Source organism: Oncorhynchus keta, chromosome 1, assembly GCF_023373465.1.
Source record: "Oncorhynchus keta strain PuntledgeMale-10-30-2019 chromosome 1, Oket_V2, whole genome shotgun sequence".
Classification (NCBI taxonomy): Eukaryota; Metazoa; Chordata; class Actinopteri; order Salmoniformes; family Salmonidae; genus Oncorhynchus; species Oncorhynchus keta.
In genome coordinates this window covers 44273047-44291359 of record NC_068421.1, presented here as the reverse complement: position 1 = coordinate 44291359, position 18313 = coordinate 44273047, and the positions used below count along the sequence as shown (strand labels likewise).

General features: G+C 42.7%; 3 non-coding genes and 1 pseudogene across 3 annotated transcripts; all 4 read right to left on the bottom strand.

The window, feature by feature from the left end:
• Nucleotides 1–8785: 8785 nt before the first annotated feature.
• Nucleotides 8786–11858, bottom strand: LOC118395353 (39S ribosomal protein L28, mitochondrial-like; annotated as a pseudogene).
• trnastop-uca (transfer RNA opal suppressor (anticodon UCA)) lies at nt 11783–11869 on the bottom strand. Its single transcript has one exon. It is a non-coding gene; the product is annotated as a tRNA-Sec (tRNA).
• A 569-nt stretch (nt 11870–12438) lies between these two features.
• trnastop-uca (transfer RNA opal suppressor (anticodon UCA)) lies at nt 12439–12525 on the bottom strand. The gene has a single exon. It is a non-coding gene; the product is annotated as a tRNA-Sec (tRNA).
• A 5406-nt stretch (nt 12526–17931) lies between these two features.
• On the bottom strand, nt 17932–18018 carry trnastop-uca (transfer RNA opal suppressor (anticodon UCA)). The gene has a single exon. It is a non-coding gene; the product is annotated as a tRNA-Sec (tRNA).
• Nucleotides 18019–18313: the final 295 nt, after the last annotated feature.

Genomic DNA, 18313 nt, shown 5'->3' with positions numbered 1-18313 from the left:
AAGGAGAGAGAAAAAGAGAGAGGGACTGAATGAAAGACAGAGGGAATGAGGCAAAGGCTGTGGGAGAACGGTGAGCCAGACTGTCCTCCTGGGTTCGTCTTTGTGTTCAGGCACTGCTGCTTTTAATGCCATCCTATTTTTAGCTGCCACAGCTTTTGTTGCCGGGTCATAGTCCAGCCCACTCACATTCCTAAAAGCCTCACTCACATTTACTCCAAAAACTACGTGACTTCCCCTCACCTCACCAACACAACACAGTCTTGTACATGGGCCCTGACTTGACAATAAGTGTACAACACAGAAATATATTGTTTGTGTTGTATGTAACTGGTGTTTTATCTCATGTAAAAGCAGAGATGCTCTTTTGTTAGCCCATCAGTTTCTGGGGAAGAGCTCTGACGAGGCGCTTCACTTTGTCCTCCAATGCCATTGGATATGGCTTTTTGCCTGATGAGATTACACCACCTGTGAGTCACTGCATCGACGATGACTCATTCTCCCATACACCTTCTGTGTAGTGCTGCTGAAACTTTATTTGGAAGCATTTCTATTTGGATGTATTTATTAAAACATAACAGTTTAATCCCTTTGTGTTCAGAGTTTTTGCTTAGTCAGAGGAGCATTATGGGAAGTTATAAGGCCACTGTAAAATCCCACGCAGGGTAGCAGTTCAAGTACAAACCATCATTTTTTAATATGTTCTTACAGGAGAAATTTAGGGGTTTGTTCTGGTTTTTTAATGCCTACTGAACACAACCCAGTGAAAGGCTACTGTATGGCAGCAAATGTTCCACTAGAGAGGCACAAATCACACCACTCTGTTATCTGCTAAACGGCACAAACCTGAATGGATCTCTCTTCACAGGTCCATGGTGAACGATATGATGACATAGATTTGTTTAATAAGCTCAGTAAGGCCCAGTCTGAGCAGGTGTATCTCACACTGTGCTTTTCACTGTTCACCAACACTGGAAATAGCGTTGCGTAAAGCCACAGGGAAACTCCACGCTGGGCTCGCAACCAAAAGTTGAATTACCGTATGTACACAGTTAGTTACACACTGATGAGTATTACTAGAGGTAAATCTATACACATTTCCTACTTTACTATATAGTGCATTTCATACTTGACTAAAGTATACACACTCATTAAATGGTTTTATTTCTACGGGCCTACTGTATATGCCCACGAGTTTTGGTCTGAATTCACTTTAAAACTAGCTCAGCAGCTTCAGAAGAATTTGCATACTTGCCCAGAAATAAACTTTGGGATTTTGAAACATGAAAAATTCCCATGAATTCACGCAGAAGAGCTTTTTCCTAATAATACGGATTAGTCATAGGAAAGCAGACGTGAGTGTTCACACAAGTAGGCCTACATACCATTGCACTGAGCTAAGAGTCAGACCTCCTCATTCAAGAGATAACCTTTTTACAGTAGAGGTGAAAGTTAAAAGGTTAACATTACACACCCAAACACTTGCGTCTGATTGAGGAAGTTGAAAGGTCCTATGTGGCAACAATCCTCCACCTCCTCAAACCATCGATAGATCTTACTGACACGTTACTGACTTTACGTTCTGCAAAATGTGGTTGAACGCAAACGAGAATGTGTGACATAACAAAGTCAACGTCTAACCTCTCCTCTCGCCACCTTCTCTGGTGCTAAAAACAACCTGTGTGTGTGTGAGACATATTGAATCTCTGTGACATATTGGGAAAGTATTCAGACGCCTTGACTTTTTCCACATTTTGTTACGTTACAGCCTTATTCTAAAATGGATTACATAGTTTTTCTCCCCTCGTCAATCTACACACAATACCTCATAATGACAAAGCAAAAACAGGTTTATTTAAAATGGAGGGGAAAAATGAAATATCACATTTACACAGCTATTCAGACCCTTCATTCAGTAGCCTACTTTGTTGAAGCAAGCAAAGCTCAAGGACATTCAGAGACTTGTCCCGAAGCCACTCCTGCGTTGTCATGTCTGTGTGCTTAGGGTCGTTGTCTTGTTGGAAGGTGAACCTTCGCCCCAGTCTGAGGTGCTGAGGGCTCAGGAGCAGGTTTTCATCAAGGATCTCTCTGTACTTTTCTCCGTTCATCTGTGCCTTGATCCTGACTAGTCTCTCAGTCCCTGCCGCTGAAAAACATCCCCCCCAGCACGAAGCTGCGACCACCATGCTTTACCGTAGGGATGGTGCGAGGTTTCCTCCAGACGTGAAGCTTGGCATTCAGGCCAAAGAATTCAAACTTGGTTTCATCAAACCAGAGAATCTTGTTTCTCATGGTCTTAGCGACCATCGGGTTCTTGGTCACCTCCGTGACCAAGGACCTTCTCCCCTGATTGCTCAGTTTAGCCAGGCGGCCAGCTCTAGAAAGAGTCTTGGTGGTTCCAAACTTCTTCCATTTAAGATTGATGGAGACCACTGTGTTCTTGTGGACCTTCAAGGCTGCAGACATTTTTTTGGTACCCTTCCCCAGATCTGTGCCTCAACACAATCCTGTCTCGGAGCTCTACGGACAATTCCTTCGGCTTGGCTTTTGCTCTGACATGGACTGTCAACTGTGGAACCTTATATAGGCAGGTGTGTGCCTTTCCAAATCATGTCCAATCAATTGAATTTACCACAGGTGGACTCCAATCAAGGATGATGAATGGAAACAGGATGTACCTGAGCTCATTTTCGAGTGTCATAGCAAAGCGTCTGAATACTTATGTAAAAAGGTTTTTTTTTTTTTTTTAAATCTGTTTTCGCTTTGTCATTATGGAGTATTGTGTGTAGATTGCTGAAGATTTGTTTTTATTTAATCAATTATAAATCAAGGCTGTAAGTTAAAAGAAAATGGGGAAAAGTCAAGGGGTCTGAATACTTCCCGAAGGCACTTTAGAATGAATTAAAACTAGATTGTCCTAAATGTGGAATGATTAAATCATTTCAATCATGATAAAGGATAAAACTTAATTACCACATAACAGAAATACAGGAGGGAAGTTTGTTATATAAGGATGAACCAGGCTGAGGCCTGGTAGTGGTACAGTATGACTAGGCAGTTTTCCTAGCACTCCATTTAAGCAGACTCGCTACCTCTTCCTAGTGGTTCCCAAAGGATATTTACGGGAAAAATACATTGACACCTTTCTTTTTTCTCAATGACATTCAAGTCAGCATTGAAAAAAAGCGCAAGTTTGTTCCACCTGAGTGAGTCTGACCACAAGTCAGAGACCCCTATGATGACACAACAAATGCCATTTGATGGATATTTTTTTTGTCTTCTAATGCCTCTTAAGGGGAAAGTAATCTAAAAAATGAATAAGATTACATTACTGAGTTCAGGTAATCAAAAAGTAACGGATTACAATTTTGGACAAGTAACTGGAACAGATTATATTTACAAAGTAACCTACCCAGCCCTGGTTTGGGAGCATTGAATGTTGATGGCCCTATACACAGTGGGACTCAGCTGTAATTTATCATGGGTGACATTAACACAAGCAGTCACAAAGCCTGCATCTACACAGGCAGCCCAATTCTGATCTTTTGCCCAGTTATTTGCAAAATAATGATTGATCTGATTGATCAAAAGACCAATTAGTGGAAGAAAATATCAGAATTGGGCTGCTTGTCTAAATGCAGCCTAAGGTGAAAATATGTACTAGTGTGATGTGTACTTTGTGTGCAGAGGGTGCTGTGGTTTAGAGATGGCCTTCATAGCTGTTTCTCTGGGGGATTCAAGGGAATCCTGGCCTTGTAGGCTGACTGGCTGATCTTAGTGTGGAAACAATTAGCAAACCAGATGCTATCTGAATTTAGCTGATAGAGTTGTCACCTCCTGAACCACAATGCTTACAATAGGGCAGTGGTTCCCAAACTTTTTATTGTCCCCATACCCCTTCAAACATTCAACCTCCAGCTGTGTGTACCCCCTCTAGCACCAGGATCAGCGCACTCTCAAATATTGTTTTTTGCCATCATTGTAAGCCTGCCACACACACACACACACACTATACGATATATTTATTAAACATAAGAATGAGTGTGAGTTTTTGTCACAACCTGGCATGTGGGAAGTGACATAGAGCTCTTATAGGACCAGGGCACAAATAATAATATAATAATCAATCATTTTGCTCTTTATTTTGCCAGCTTACATATGAAACCTTATTTGTTCATCGAAAATTGTGAATAACTCACCACAGGTTAATGAGAAGGGTATGCTTGAAAGGATGCACATAACTCTGCAATGTTGAGTTCCGTCTTAAATCATTTTCCACATTTAGTTTCAAGCTAGTGAGGGCCGAAAATCCACTCTCACATAGGTATGTGGTTGCAAAGGGCATCAGTGTCTTAACAGTTTGATTTGCCAAGGCAGGATACTCTGCATGCAGCTCAATCCAGAAATCTGGCAGTGGCTTATGATTAAATTCCATTTTCACAGAACCACTTGTTGCAATTTCAATGAGGCTCACTTGTTCAGATATCGGTAAGCCGACTGAAGGCAGGGCATGAAAGGGATAACAAATCCAGTTGTTTGTGTCATCCGTTTCAGGAAAGTACCTCCGTAATTGCGCACCCAACAAACCCAGGTGCTTCGCTATATCATATTTGACATTATCCATAAGCTTGAGTTCATTTGCACACAAAAAATCATACAATGATGGAAAGACGTGTGTTGTCCTTGTTAATGCAGACAGAGAGGGGCTCCAACTTCTTAATCATAGCCTCAATTTTGTCCCGCACATTGAATATAGTGGCGGAGAGTCCCTGTAATCCTAGATTCAGATCATTCAGGTAGGCCAGTCATGTGAGAAACTAGTCATCATGCAAGCGATCAGACAAGTGAAAATGATGGTCAGTAAAAAAACGTGTCAGTACTTTGCCCTTTGATAACCAGCACACTTCTTTCTGTAGGTTGTAAAAAAGCGTTACATGGTCGCTGCCCATATCATTGCATAGCACAGAAAATACATGAGAGGTCAGGGGCCTTGCTTTAACAAAGTGAACAATTTTCACTGTAGTGTCCAAAACGTCTTTCAAGCTGTCAGGCATTCCTTTGGCAGCAAGAGCCTCTCGGTGGATGCTGCAGTGTACCCAAGTGGTGTTGGGGGCAACTGCTTGCACGCGCGTTACCACTCCACTATGTCTCCCTGTCATGGCTTTTGCACCATCAGTACAGCTACCAACATGAGCAGCAGCTACGTTTGGCTACATACGGACCGTTAGTGGAATTCCCGCGAGAGAGTAACGGTTAATGCGATTGGATGTTAATTATTTGACTAGGCTACCTGTATTTGACATTGTATTGTTATTTCGCTGAACACTACACAGTTTAATTTTATTTTTGGCAGTGAAACGAGGCTACCCAGGCGAGAAAAAAACCTCACCCAAATGTATAGCCCCGTTAGAAAATATAAATGGACTGTTTTTCTTAATGTGAATCACATTATTATTTGGTGTACCCCCGAAGGCATTGCGCGTATCCCTGGGGGAATATATATACCCCAGCTTGGGAATACCTGCAAAAGGGGAAAGTGTGAATACAAAACATTAGGAACACCTTCCTAATATTGAGTTGCCCCCTCCCTATAGCGATGCTGGCCCATGTTCACTCCATTGCTTCCCACAGGTGTGTTAAGTTGGCAGGATGTCCTTTGGGTGGTGGACATTTCTTGACACACAAAGGAAACTATTGAATGTGAAAAACCCAGCCGTGTTGCAGTTCTTGACTCAAACCAGTGCGCGTGGCACCTATTACCAAAGGCACTTAAATCTTTTGTCTTGCTCATTCACCCTGTAAATGACGCACACACACAATCCATATCTCAATTGTCTCAAGGCTTAAAAATCCTTCTTTAACCTGTCTCCTCCTCTTCATCTACACTGACTGAAGTAGATTTAACAAGTGACATCAATAAGGGATCATAGTTTTCACCTGGATTCACCTGGTCATGTCATGGAAAGAGCAGGTGTCCTTAACGTTTTGTATACTCAGTGTATGTCATCTCCTGATGACTGCTTGATTTCAATCCAGAAAAGGTTCACCAAGTAAATAAACCTCGCCCGCCGACCCACTTGTCAGTCAATGACAAAATATAAATACATACCCATACAATAATGAGGGAATGGAACAAAGCAATTACCACATCTGGTCAAATTCAAAGTCGTTGAGAAGCTAAATCTCAAGTCACAGCGATCCGATCATGTCACATGTCCATATTCAAATCTATAGTATACTACACTGTCATTCCATTCACTATCTTTACAATGAAATGAAATCATTTAAGGCCCTGATCACACAGCAAAAGGCATCTTCCTTGAACGATGATCCACGCATGGTATATTTCACTGTTTAATCCTTAGTTTGCATACTGTGCAATCCTCATCGAAGACTCTGCCTGCGTAATGGCACAAAGACATGTTTACAAAAAAGGTATGGGCCTTTTAGATTTACAGCGAGGGTAATTCCAGCCTTTGGCATACAACATCGCCTGTCCTTATAAATTGAGGATGAACCTTTAGACAGGTAATTGTTGAGAAGTCCTACTCGGTTGCTAGGTTACAACACCCACGGGAGTCCCCCAACTAACAGGGTTTCCCCGCCTAAACACACACTATTTGGTCATGGAAACAGTTACAGCAGGATATGTGCAGGCACACTGAAGTTGTCGAAAGCGAAAGCCACACAACAACAAAAAACACAGTGTTTACTGAAGAGCCAAGCAACTTCTTTTTCAATAATATAGTTGTGTACCATATAAGGGAATTTCATAGACACGTGTGTATGTGGTCTTCATTACATTTAAGTGAGTTAAGGAGTGTGTGGATGAACTCCATCTTGCCTTATAGTCCTTGTAATCTTCCAAGAAGCACAAACAGAGAGTGGGACATTTACACAGCTGCGTTATATTCAAAATGTAAATGAGAAAACTAAGCTTATTTGTTTAAGATTCAATTATTCTAGGCTATTGCCTGTTGTGTTGAAACTAATACCACGATGACGACCTGGGACCTCATTTATCAACGGCGTGTACATTTCGTCCAACATTCTGGCGTAGGTGGAGATTCTAGGCTTTGCCTGTGCAATGGAACATACAGCGCCTTCAGAAAGTATTCATATCCCTTGACTTACTCCACATTTTGTTGTGTTAAAGCCAGAATTCAAAATTGATTAAATATATTTTTTAAATATCACCCATCTGCAAACAATACCCCATAACGATGAAGTTACTTATTTATTTTTCTTCAATTGATTTAAAATGAAATACAGAAATATCAAATGTACATAAATATTCACAACCCTCTGTTATGACACTCCAAATTGAGCTCAGGTGCATTCCGATGATCATCCTTGAGATGTCATTACAACTTGATTGGAGTCCCATCTGTGGCCAATTCAATTGTTTGTACGTGATTTAGAAAGAAACACACCTTTCTATATAAGGTCCCACAGTTGTTAGGGATGCATGTCAGAGCAGAAACTACACCATGAAATCCAAGGAACTATCCATAGGTCTCCGACATTTCTTGGGTATTGAAAGTATCCAAGAGCAGTGGCCTCCGTCAATGGGAAAAATATGGAACTACCCAGACTTTGCCTAGAGCTGGCCGTCCGACCAAAGTGAGCAACCCGGGCAAGAAGGACCTTGATCTGGGAGGAGACAGAACTACATAGTTCCTTGGCTGAGATTTCGAAAACCTGCAAGAAGGACAACAGTTTCTACAGTACACTAATCTGGGGTTTATGGGAGAGTGGCCAGATCGAAACAAACCACTCCTGAGAAAAGACACATGACAACATACCTGGAGTTTGCAAAAAGGCATATGAAAGACAGAACATAAGAACATAACATGGTTTGATGAGACAAAAATGTTATTATTTGGCCTGAATGCAAAGCGCTATGTCTGGAGAAAACCAGGCTCAGCTAATCACTCATCTAACACCATCCCTACAGTGAAGCATGGTGGTGGCAACGTCATGCTAAGAGACTGGTAAGGATAGAGGGAACAATGAACGGGGCCAAATACAAGCACATCCTTGATGCGAACCTGCTTCAGTGTGAAAATGACCATAGACTGGGGGCGACGATTTTACATTCCAACAGGACAATTACCACAAGCATTACAGCCAAAGCAAAGCCGGAATGGCTTCAGAACAAGAATGTGACAGTCCTTGAGTGGCCTGGCCAAAGCTCAGACTTGAATCCCATTGAAAATCTGTAGAAAGACTTGAACATTTCTGCTCACCTCCGCTCCCCATCTTCTTTAACAGTTTGAGAAAATATAGAAGAATGGGAGAAAATCCCCAAATCCAGATGTGCAAAGCTGAAACGGACATACCCAAGACGACTCAAAGGTGCTTCTACAAAGTTTTGACTCCGGTTTGAATACTTATGACATTTTCTGGGATCTTTAATTTCAGCTCATGAAACATGGGACCAACACTTTACATGTTTATATTTTTGTTCAGTATATATGTGTGTGCTCGTGAACCAGCATTACAACCATGTCTGGAAAACGTCATTCACCTTTTATGGTAACAAAAACACCCTCGTGTGCTGTATGATTGAGATTTTGGAGCTGGTCCCTGACGGTCTCTAAAAGAAAGCGCAATGGCCAATCTTAGCACATTTCTGGAAAGGTGTGGGCAGAAGGGTAATGTTCTGAAGTTATTTTTTCAAACCAAATGCATGCCGCCTACAGCGAGTGCCAAATACTGTCCGCATATTCTGCAATATTGAAACAATTTAAAAGTGCTGCAGCCCACACTTCGATGCAAAATATAATGTACAAAAATATAAACGCAACATACAACAATGAATGATTTTACTGAGTTACAGGTCATAAGAAAATCAGTCAATTTAAATGTATTATGCCCTAATCAATGAATTTCACATGACTGGGCATAGGCCCACCCACTTGGGAACCAGGTCCACCCACTGGGGAGCCCAGCCAATCAGAATTCGTTTTTCCACACAAAAGGGCTTTATTAGACAGAAATACTTGGTTTTGGTGGCTGGTCTCAAGACGATCCTGCAGGTGAAGAAGGCAGATGTGGAGGTCCTGGGCTGGCGTGGTTACACTTGGTCTGCAGTTGCCCATGGCTGTCTTCTATCTTTCTTAAAATGATACTGAAAAAGTGGTAATCACTTCCATCTAGAGGATAAACATGAGTATGACAGTCTAGATTTGGAATCAAGAGCCCAGTACCGTACAACTAACCACAACACTAACTAAGAATTTGCCAATAAAAACAGATTAAAAATGAATATTTTATTCCTTAGACAAATGATATAGCACTGAATGGGGAATATTTACAAGGTAACAACCCAGATGAATCAGCCCAAATCAGCTGCTGAAAATAGAACCTGAATAAACAAGTGTCTTTCAATGGGACCAAGTGATCACCAAGTGTCACCATCAACAGGAAGTGACCGCAGTGCTCCTCAAAAAAATGGCCCTTGCTTTTTCCTCCACCAGCTGTGGTTCAGAGAGCTTCTGGATGGCCAGCACCTTTGCCGGGTTCTCCACACAGCTCTTGAACAAAGCCTCCGGCTCCTGGGAAACAAAACAATTAGAGTCCCGTTAGAGAGATTATGGGCACGAGCAGATACAATCTAAAAATCAGTCAATATCACCCGTGCAGTTTTACCCTGGCAGGGTGATTACTGTGGGACACCATATTATTATTATTATTATTATATGTCCTATGTGACTGAAACGATGCAGTTACCTTGTGCTCCAGTTGTCTCTGTTCCTCCACGGCCTCATCCACACTCAGGCCAACCCACTCAGCCTCCTCTGCGGGGATCTCAAACTCCTGCTGGGGGCAATGGAAGAGGGGCGAGGACAGAATGTGAGGGAAAGAGATGAGGGAGACCTCATTACGTCATCTATAAACTTTGTGCAGCACTTTCACTGACTTTATGAACAGTTGTTGCGTCATCTCCTATAGCAACTTGGTGAAAGCTCAAGACAAAAGTGTGTTGGAATTTCAAACCGTCATGGTCCAAAACATAATGAACCGACCTTGTGCTTGGTGTAGATCCTCTCCCTCTTGACATGGTCCCCTGGGTAGAGCTGGATGTCTTTAAAGGCCAGCCTCAGGAGCATGGCCCGCCTCAGGTCCATTCAGGTCCTCCTTTGGTGTCTGGAGGAGAATCAAGCGAGTCATTGGATGATGAAACCCACACTGTGCCATCTTCTCAAAACACAGCACGTTGGACAATTGACATGTATCCACACACTATAGCTAAAGACGGCAACATGCAGACTCCTCTCCCTCACCCTCAGGATGTAATAGTCAAAGCCGTAGGCGGCATCAATGAGGTCTAGGGTGCGAGCCGTGACGGTGATGGTGAGCTTGTGGTTGAGGATTTCACTGTACAGCTCTCTGGTGAACAGCTGTGGCTTCCAGACCCTTTCCAGCCTGGTGGAGAGCTGAAGAGATAGACAATGTTAGGATACATGCTCAGATATAGAATAAAGTGTGACTGTGAATACGGGGAACACAACAAATGCTCATGATATTCATTAATGCCCTTCATAGTACTCACTGTGTCATTGTTTGCATATCTGAAGCCTGATATCCATCCTTCATCTCCCCATAGGCCGTCCTGGGACTCAGGGGGTAGTAAATGGGGATGTCTTGGACCCGCTCCTTGTGCCCTGTTTTGGGGTTGGCCCTGTATTTGACTCCCAGGGCCTTCCAGTGGACCGGGGTGGCCTGCGTGGTCTCCTCCAGAGAGCAGAGGTAGTGTTTGGGGAGGAAGGCATAGATCCCCTGCTTCAGTTTAAGGGCTTCCCAGATCTTTGAGAGGTACTTGTGGAGAGGCATGGTCACTGGGTTGGTATTGACGCATGCCTCGCTGGGAAAACAAAAATATAATTGGACCAAGCGTAGTCTTATTTGCAATTCCTTTACTTATTTGTTAAGTTAAATCTCGTTACATTTAATTGTGATTTTGTTAAACTCATTGTTAGACAACAGCAAAGTAAGGAGAAATAGCTATTTAAATATGTTAGCTAGATGCTCGCCGTTGACCTCCAGACAATCCAGCAGCAACAATGCCGCACGTTCGGTTTCACTAAACTAGCTACAGTAGCTGGATAGGACAGCTATGAAGCTATTTATAATATAATTTCTAATTTGTTGCCAAATACTAGTCCCTACTCAGTTCAAACGGCAACCTACCTTTGAAATGGATAAACGACCAACTACACCATCAGATGCCGTTGATATCTCTCCACGTTACAAAAACAAGGACATGCAACATTTCCGCCTACTCCAACAAGGACATTGATTGCTTGGTTAAGAAAAAAAACGGCGAAGCGATGATTGGTTTATCGGGTTTGGCAGTCATTATGTGCTTCCGGTCTTGTTCGTTTGAAGGATGCATATAATTTGCTTCGCGCTGCACCAGATTTTTTTTACTGTTTTGAGTGACGCAATAATCATTTTATAAAACACTGTAATCCAGAGCAATTTATAGTATCAATTAGCCTTAAATGCCCAATGTTCAAGGACACGTTGACAGATATTTCACCTTGTCGGAGATTTGAACCACCGGGCCTTCGGCAACTGACACAACGCTCTAACCGCTAAACTACCTCTTATCATCAATACCCAAATAAATGTACCAGCGTGACTCTGTTGAAATACAACTATAAAATAACATATATATTATTCAGGAACATACTTAGATTGTTGTTTTTTGCTGCGTAGTATATAAATCAGCATTGTAGGTGATCAAAGTCCATGTATTTTGAGCATTTATAAATGACGCCCGAAAGGTGGAATTGAACCACTCTGCCGCTAAGCAGCTACAGGTTTGAAGCCTGCACCCCGGACCACCGAGGCTCATCCGGGCATTTGATTGAGAGTTCGCAGTGCCTATATATACCTAATGGTGTACATAAGTGTTTCAGTGTCGGTGACAAAATGTTGTGGTAAAAACAGCCGTACTATTTAGTATAAGGAATGTACGTTTCCTACAATGAAAACGTAAGCATTTTAGTGACTGTATAATGAAAGAAACACAGAAATTAAACGAAGTATGTTGTTAAAGGGAGGGCTTTTCGAAATAATGCAAAATTGCTAAGATTTGATTGGCTGGTTGACAACAAAAGGGGTGGAGTTTATATAGTGTGTATCCAGGGTATATCCAGGGTCAACGTGGGGGGAATGTGTGCACTCATTGCTTAAAATGTGGTAGGACGTAGGCCATTACTTGGATCCTACAACACCGCACAATAAAATTCAGTAGGACCTGTCAATGTGAAGATGTCATTGTTAGGTCCCGGCCCTTCCACAATTTGTGGCACTATATTTACCTCCAAAAACACAATTGCGTTTGTTTTGCTGCGTAGTATATGTCAGCGAATTCGTAAGAGCATCATTGGTGATCAAAGTACATTATATTTGACTGTTGATAAATGACGCCCGAAAGGTGGAATTGAACCACTCTGCCGCTAAGCAGCTACAAGTTTGAAGCCTGCACCCCGGACCACCGAGGCTCATCCGGGCATTTGCTGAAGAGTTCTCAGTGCTTATTTATACCTAACCGTATACATAAGTGTTTCAGTACCGGTGACAAAATGTTGCGGTAAAAGCAGCTGTACCATTTAGTATATGGAATGTACGTTTTCATACAGTGAAAATCGCAAGCATTTTAGTGACTGTATAATGAAAGAAACACAGAAATAAAGTATGTTGTTAATAAGGGAGGATTTTTCTAAAGAATGCAAAATTGCTAAGATTTGATTGGCTGGTTGATAACAAAATGGTGGAGTTTTTATAGTGTGTATCCAGGGTCACCATCAAATAATGGCTGGTCCCTGGCTCTGACCCCATTCTATGAGTGTGTCTAAGGCACAGGAGACTGCTGAGAACAGTACAGCTCATAATAATGTATGCAACGGAGTACATGGAAACCATGTGTTTGATTTATTTGATACCATTCCCCTGATTCCGCTTCAGCCGTTACCACGAGCCTGCCCTCCCCAATTAAGGTGTCACCAACCTCCTGTGGTTTCAGGGGGAGTGGGATATCCCAAAAAATCATTTCCAATTCACACATGCACTTTTACATGTGTGAAATAGGACAAATGTAAGCACCCACCTAATTATCTTATCTTATTATCTCTGTAGTGAGGTGTCTTAGGCAAAATACTGTATTTTTGGGCCTATTTACTCTACTCCCATTATAAAGAGAAATTATGACAAAGTGCATTACAGTCGGCGATGTAATCAGCTTCTCAATGGTAGGAAGAGCAGGACTCTTATTTATGGGTTCATTCATTTCAAGCATGTTTTGTGCACAAAGGAAGCAGAATTTCTTAAAATTATTTTATTCCAGCACTTTTGGTGAAGATAGACACACGACTGTAAAAAAGCAATCCAAATGATATTTCAGAATCATGTATACATATTCATATATACTAAGACCTAGGTTCCCAAACTTTTTTGCACCACGACCCCATTTAGATATCTAAAAATTATTGCCCCACCAACCATGTGAAAAAAAATGATACAGCCTAATTAACAACCAATGTTTATTTTTTTATTTGGGGCTATGGTAGTCAATTGAAAAACATTCTAACCGTATTTCTGATTGTCTTCTCAACTCACCATCACATACTTTTAATGTGGGACTATGACAGTCAATTGCAATCTAGTCTGACATAATGTCTCTTATCTCACCAACACTAATGAGATGGGTGTGCTTGATGCATGTAGCTTTGGGGCATCTTATGCCGCGTTCAAAACAACTGGGAAGTGGGAACTTAGAAATCTCCTACTTCCGACTTCAGTGTGTTCAAAATAACTGGGAGCTTGGGAATTTTTTTTGCTCCAACTGGGAAAAATAGTTTTCAATGTCGTCCAACACGGAATTCCAACTCGGGCTTCTTTCTACAGCTCCGACTTTCCGACATGAAGATCACTGACGTCAGGATTCAAGTTCCCAGTTGTTTTGAATCCTGCATTAAAGTCAGGAGGCGTGGTCGACATCGCACACCTCATCTCTGCTGTCACAACCAACCTGGATCGATATTTGGTTTTAATGCAGATGAGAGTACTGAATCCAGCTTCACACAGATATGAGCTTGTGAAGAGTACCATGAGTTTTACGGTGCTTTCAAGAGAGCTGCGAACTCGGACAAATACGTCAGTGATCTTCTGGTCGGAAAGTCGGAGCTCTAGAAAGAGGCACGAGTTCTCGAGTTGGCATTCCGAGTTGGATGACTGTTCAAATTGATTTTTTAAGTCGGAGCTAGTGTTGAATGCACTGAAGTCAGAAGTTGGAGATTTCCGAGTTCTCAGTTCCGAGTTCCAAGTTGCTTCGAAGCGGTATTAGTTTTCCGAGGGAGACGGCAGGAACCAAAACTTCTCCATCTTCTCAATGTGTCATTCTGCCACATGACAGCTCTATCAACTGTTCAATTTCACTTACCGGTAAGTCAACTGAGCCAGGATCACAGTCAAATGGATTGGGAAGTAGGTCCAAAATATGGAAAGCGAAAATGATCAAATCGTCTTACCTGGAACACATCTTAGCAATTGTAATTATAATTTTATCATTATCACGTGTCAAATGTCCTTTTCTTTACATGTGGTTTTTTCACTTATCCAGTGTGTGTTTACAGGTGATTTGAATACTTGATCATTATATTTTTTCACTTGCTTTTTTCAAGTGTCAAATGTCATTTTTTGTACACATGATTTTCTTCACCTTTCCATACTCATCTGTGCAAAAGCCCACCATTCGATCCCATGGAATCTGTTTTCGTCAATAGCACACAGAACATCCCCTGTGCCATTTCATGCTTGATGATAAAGATAATTGGCATAATTGCCAACCCAAAGATGACGCTGGTGGGGCACCTATCTAGGATATATTAACAGGTGCATTATGAGTGTCTGATGAGGATGTCGTGACCTGTAACACGAAATGTAATCACAATCTCAAGTACAACACACAAATTCACACTTTTTCACCAAACCTAATCAGTTTCATCAAGAAATTACCTTTCATATAAAATAATTGCTCACAATACTTTTCATATGATTTTCTTTTCATTTGCTTAAATACTTTTGACCATCATTTAATCTAACTGCGCTTAATGGATTTTGAGAACGACATAAATAAAATGTGTTTCAAGTATAAATATTTAAAATGACATGTATGATACATGATAACTATGCATAATGACTACTTGTTATTGCTAATTGTTTTCAATATGGAGCAGGATAGACAGCAAGGGAGAGGAAGAAATCAAATAGCATGTGGACAAGGGGTCCGTCAAAGAGGTGGGAATGAGCCCCATCAAAGAGGTCAAAGAGGTGGGAATGAGCCCCATCAAAGAGGTCAAAGAGGTGGGAATGAGCCCCATCAAAGAGGTCAAAGAGGTGGGAATGAGCCCCATCAAAGAGGTCAAAGAGGTGGGAATGAGCCCCATCAAAGAGGTCAAAGAGGTGGGAATGAGCCCCATCAAAGAGGTCAAAGAGGTGGGCATGGGCCCCATCAAAGAGGTCAAAGAGGTGGGAATGAGCCCCATCAAAGAGGTCAAAGAGGTGGGCATGGGCCCCATCAAAGAGGTCAAAGAGGTGGGAATGAGCCCCATCAAAGAGGTCAAAGAGGTGGGCATGGGCCCCATCAAAGAGGTCAAAGAGGTGGGCATGGGCCCCATCAAAGAGGTCAAAGAGGTGGGCCTGGGCCCCATCAAAGAGGTCAAAGAGGTGGGCATGGGCCCCATCAAAGAAGTCAAAGAGGTGGGCATGGGCCCCATCAAAGAGGTCAAAGAGGTGGGCATGGGCCCCATCAAAGAGGTCAAAGAGGTGGGCATGGGCCCCATCAAAGAGGTCAAAGAGGTGGGCATGGGCCCCATCAAAGAGGTCAAAGAGGTGGGCATGGGCCCCATCAAAGAGGTCAAATAGTGGGCATGGGCCCCATCAAAGAGATCAAAGAGGTGGGCATGGGCCCCATCAAAGAGGTCAAAGAGGTGGGCATGGGCCCCATCAAAGAGGTCAAAGAGGTGGGCATGGGCCCCATCAAAGAAGTCAAAGAGGTGGGCATGGGCCCCATCAAAGAAGTCAAAGAGGTGGGCATGGGCCCCATCAAAGAGGTCAAAGAGGTGGGCATGGGCCCCATCAAAGAAGTCAAAGAGGTGGGCATGAGTCCCATCAAAGAGGTCAAAGAGGTGGGCATGGGCCCCATCAAAGAGGTCAAAGAGGTGGGAATGAGCCCCATCAAAGAGGTCAAAGAGGTGGGCATGGGCCACAGAAAAGAGGTCAGAGAGGTGGGCATGGGCCCCATCAAAGAGATCAAAGAGGTGGGCATGGGCCCCATCAAAGAGGTCAAAGAGGTGGGCATGGGCCCCATCAAAGAGGTCAAAGAGGTGGGCATGGGCCCCATCAAAGAAGTCAAAGAGGTGGGCATGGGCCCCATCAAAGAAGTCAAAGAGGTGGGCATGGGCCCCATCAAAGAGGTCAAAGAGGTGGGCATGGGCCCCATCAAAGAAGTCAAAGAGGTGGGCATGGGCCCCATCAAAGAGGTCAAAGAGGTGGGCATGGGCCCCATCAAAGAAGTCAAAGAGGTGGGCATGAGTCCCATCAAAGAGGTCAAAGAGGTGGGCATGGGCCCCATCAAAGAGGTCAAAGAGGTGGGAATGAGCCCCATCAAAGAGGTCAAAGAGGTGGGCATGGGCCACAGAAAAGAGGTCAGAGAGGTGGGCATGGGCCCCATCAAAGAGGTCAGAGAGGTGGGCATGGGCCCCATCAAAGAGGTCAACGAGGTGGGCATGGGCCCCATCAAAGATGTGGACATCAGAGGGAGGGAGGCAGACGGCAGGGAACTGTTGTGTCTAATGAAGTCTGGGCTGTTGTTGTTGACCATGTGGTATACACCGGCCTTACCATTGCAGAGGCTGCCAGATAAATTCACCCCAATCTGAGAAGATCAACTGCCAATTCGATCACAAGAACATTTCGCCAAGAAAACCAGTCTGCAGGATATGCACTATACTTTTTTTTGTTGGTATTTTATTAGGACCCCATTAGCTGTTGCAAAAGCAGCAGCTACTCTTCCTGGGATCCACAAAAACATGAAACATTACAAAGATTGACATAATAAAGAACATCAATAGACAATAAAAAGCTCAAGGACAGAACTATATACTTTTTAAAAAGGCACTCATAGCCTACATATCAATACTTTACTATTACATTTACAGTAAATTACATTCTAACACACGTAAATTCGCAAAACATATTACAGTATTCTGACAGTATGATCTATTGACCCTGTTTTACCCTCAGAATTGACAGAAGACCACATGGTGGTGGCCGTGTGCTGACCGACCAGCAGTAGTGGGCAGTGGTGGAAACGGTGAAAGCCAGGAATGACATACGGCTGTCGGAAATTACGCTGGCCCATTGAGGAGAACGTTGACACCAACAAATCGCCTTTTGAAGAGGCACCAGGTATCTATGAAACACTTTTTTTGTTTGGTGCCTTTTGAGAGAAACAACGACCGGGTGGAACAACTGGGGTCCGAGTATGTTCAGGTACAGCACTATATTGTGTATTACTGTTACTATTTGATGCACATGCTATGCAACTTACTTCACAATATCATATTGGAACTGTACTATAAAAATAACTAACCAAAATATATTTTTAGAGAGTGATGGTGCTTGATGCTTGTTCAACCTGGCCAAAACTCAGGACTGTGGGCAGAAGCTCATTGTCCAAGGGCCTGGACAACGTGTGCATTTTGGTAGGAGGTAGGTGGCCCATCCACAATTTTTTACTTATATTTATTTACCTCCAAAAACACAATTACGTTTCTTTTGCTGCGTAGTATTTATCAGCGAATTCGTACGAACATTGTTTGTGATCAAAGTCCATTACATTTGAATGTTGATAAATGACGCCCGAAAGGTGGAATTGAACTACTCTGCCGTTAAGCAGCTACAGGTTTGAAGCCTGCACCCCGGACCACCGAGGCTCATCCGGGCATTTGGATGAGAGTTCGCAGTGCCTATATACACCTGAGGATGTACATAAGTGTTTGAGTGTCGGTGACAAAATGTTGTGGTAAAAGTAACAGTATTATTTAGTATAAGGAATGTACGTTATTCTGCAATGAAAATCGCAAGCATTTTAGTGACTGTATAATGAAAGAAACACAGAAATTAAACGAAGTGTCTTGTTAAGGGAGGGCTTTTCGAAAGAATGCAAAATTGCTAAGATTTGATTGGCTGGTTGATAACAAAAGGGGTGGAGTGTTTATATTGCGCATCCAGGGTCACC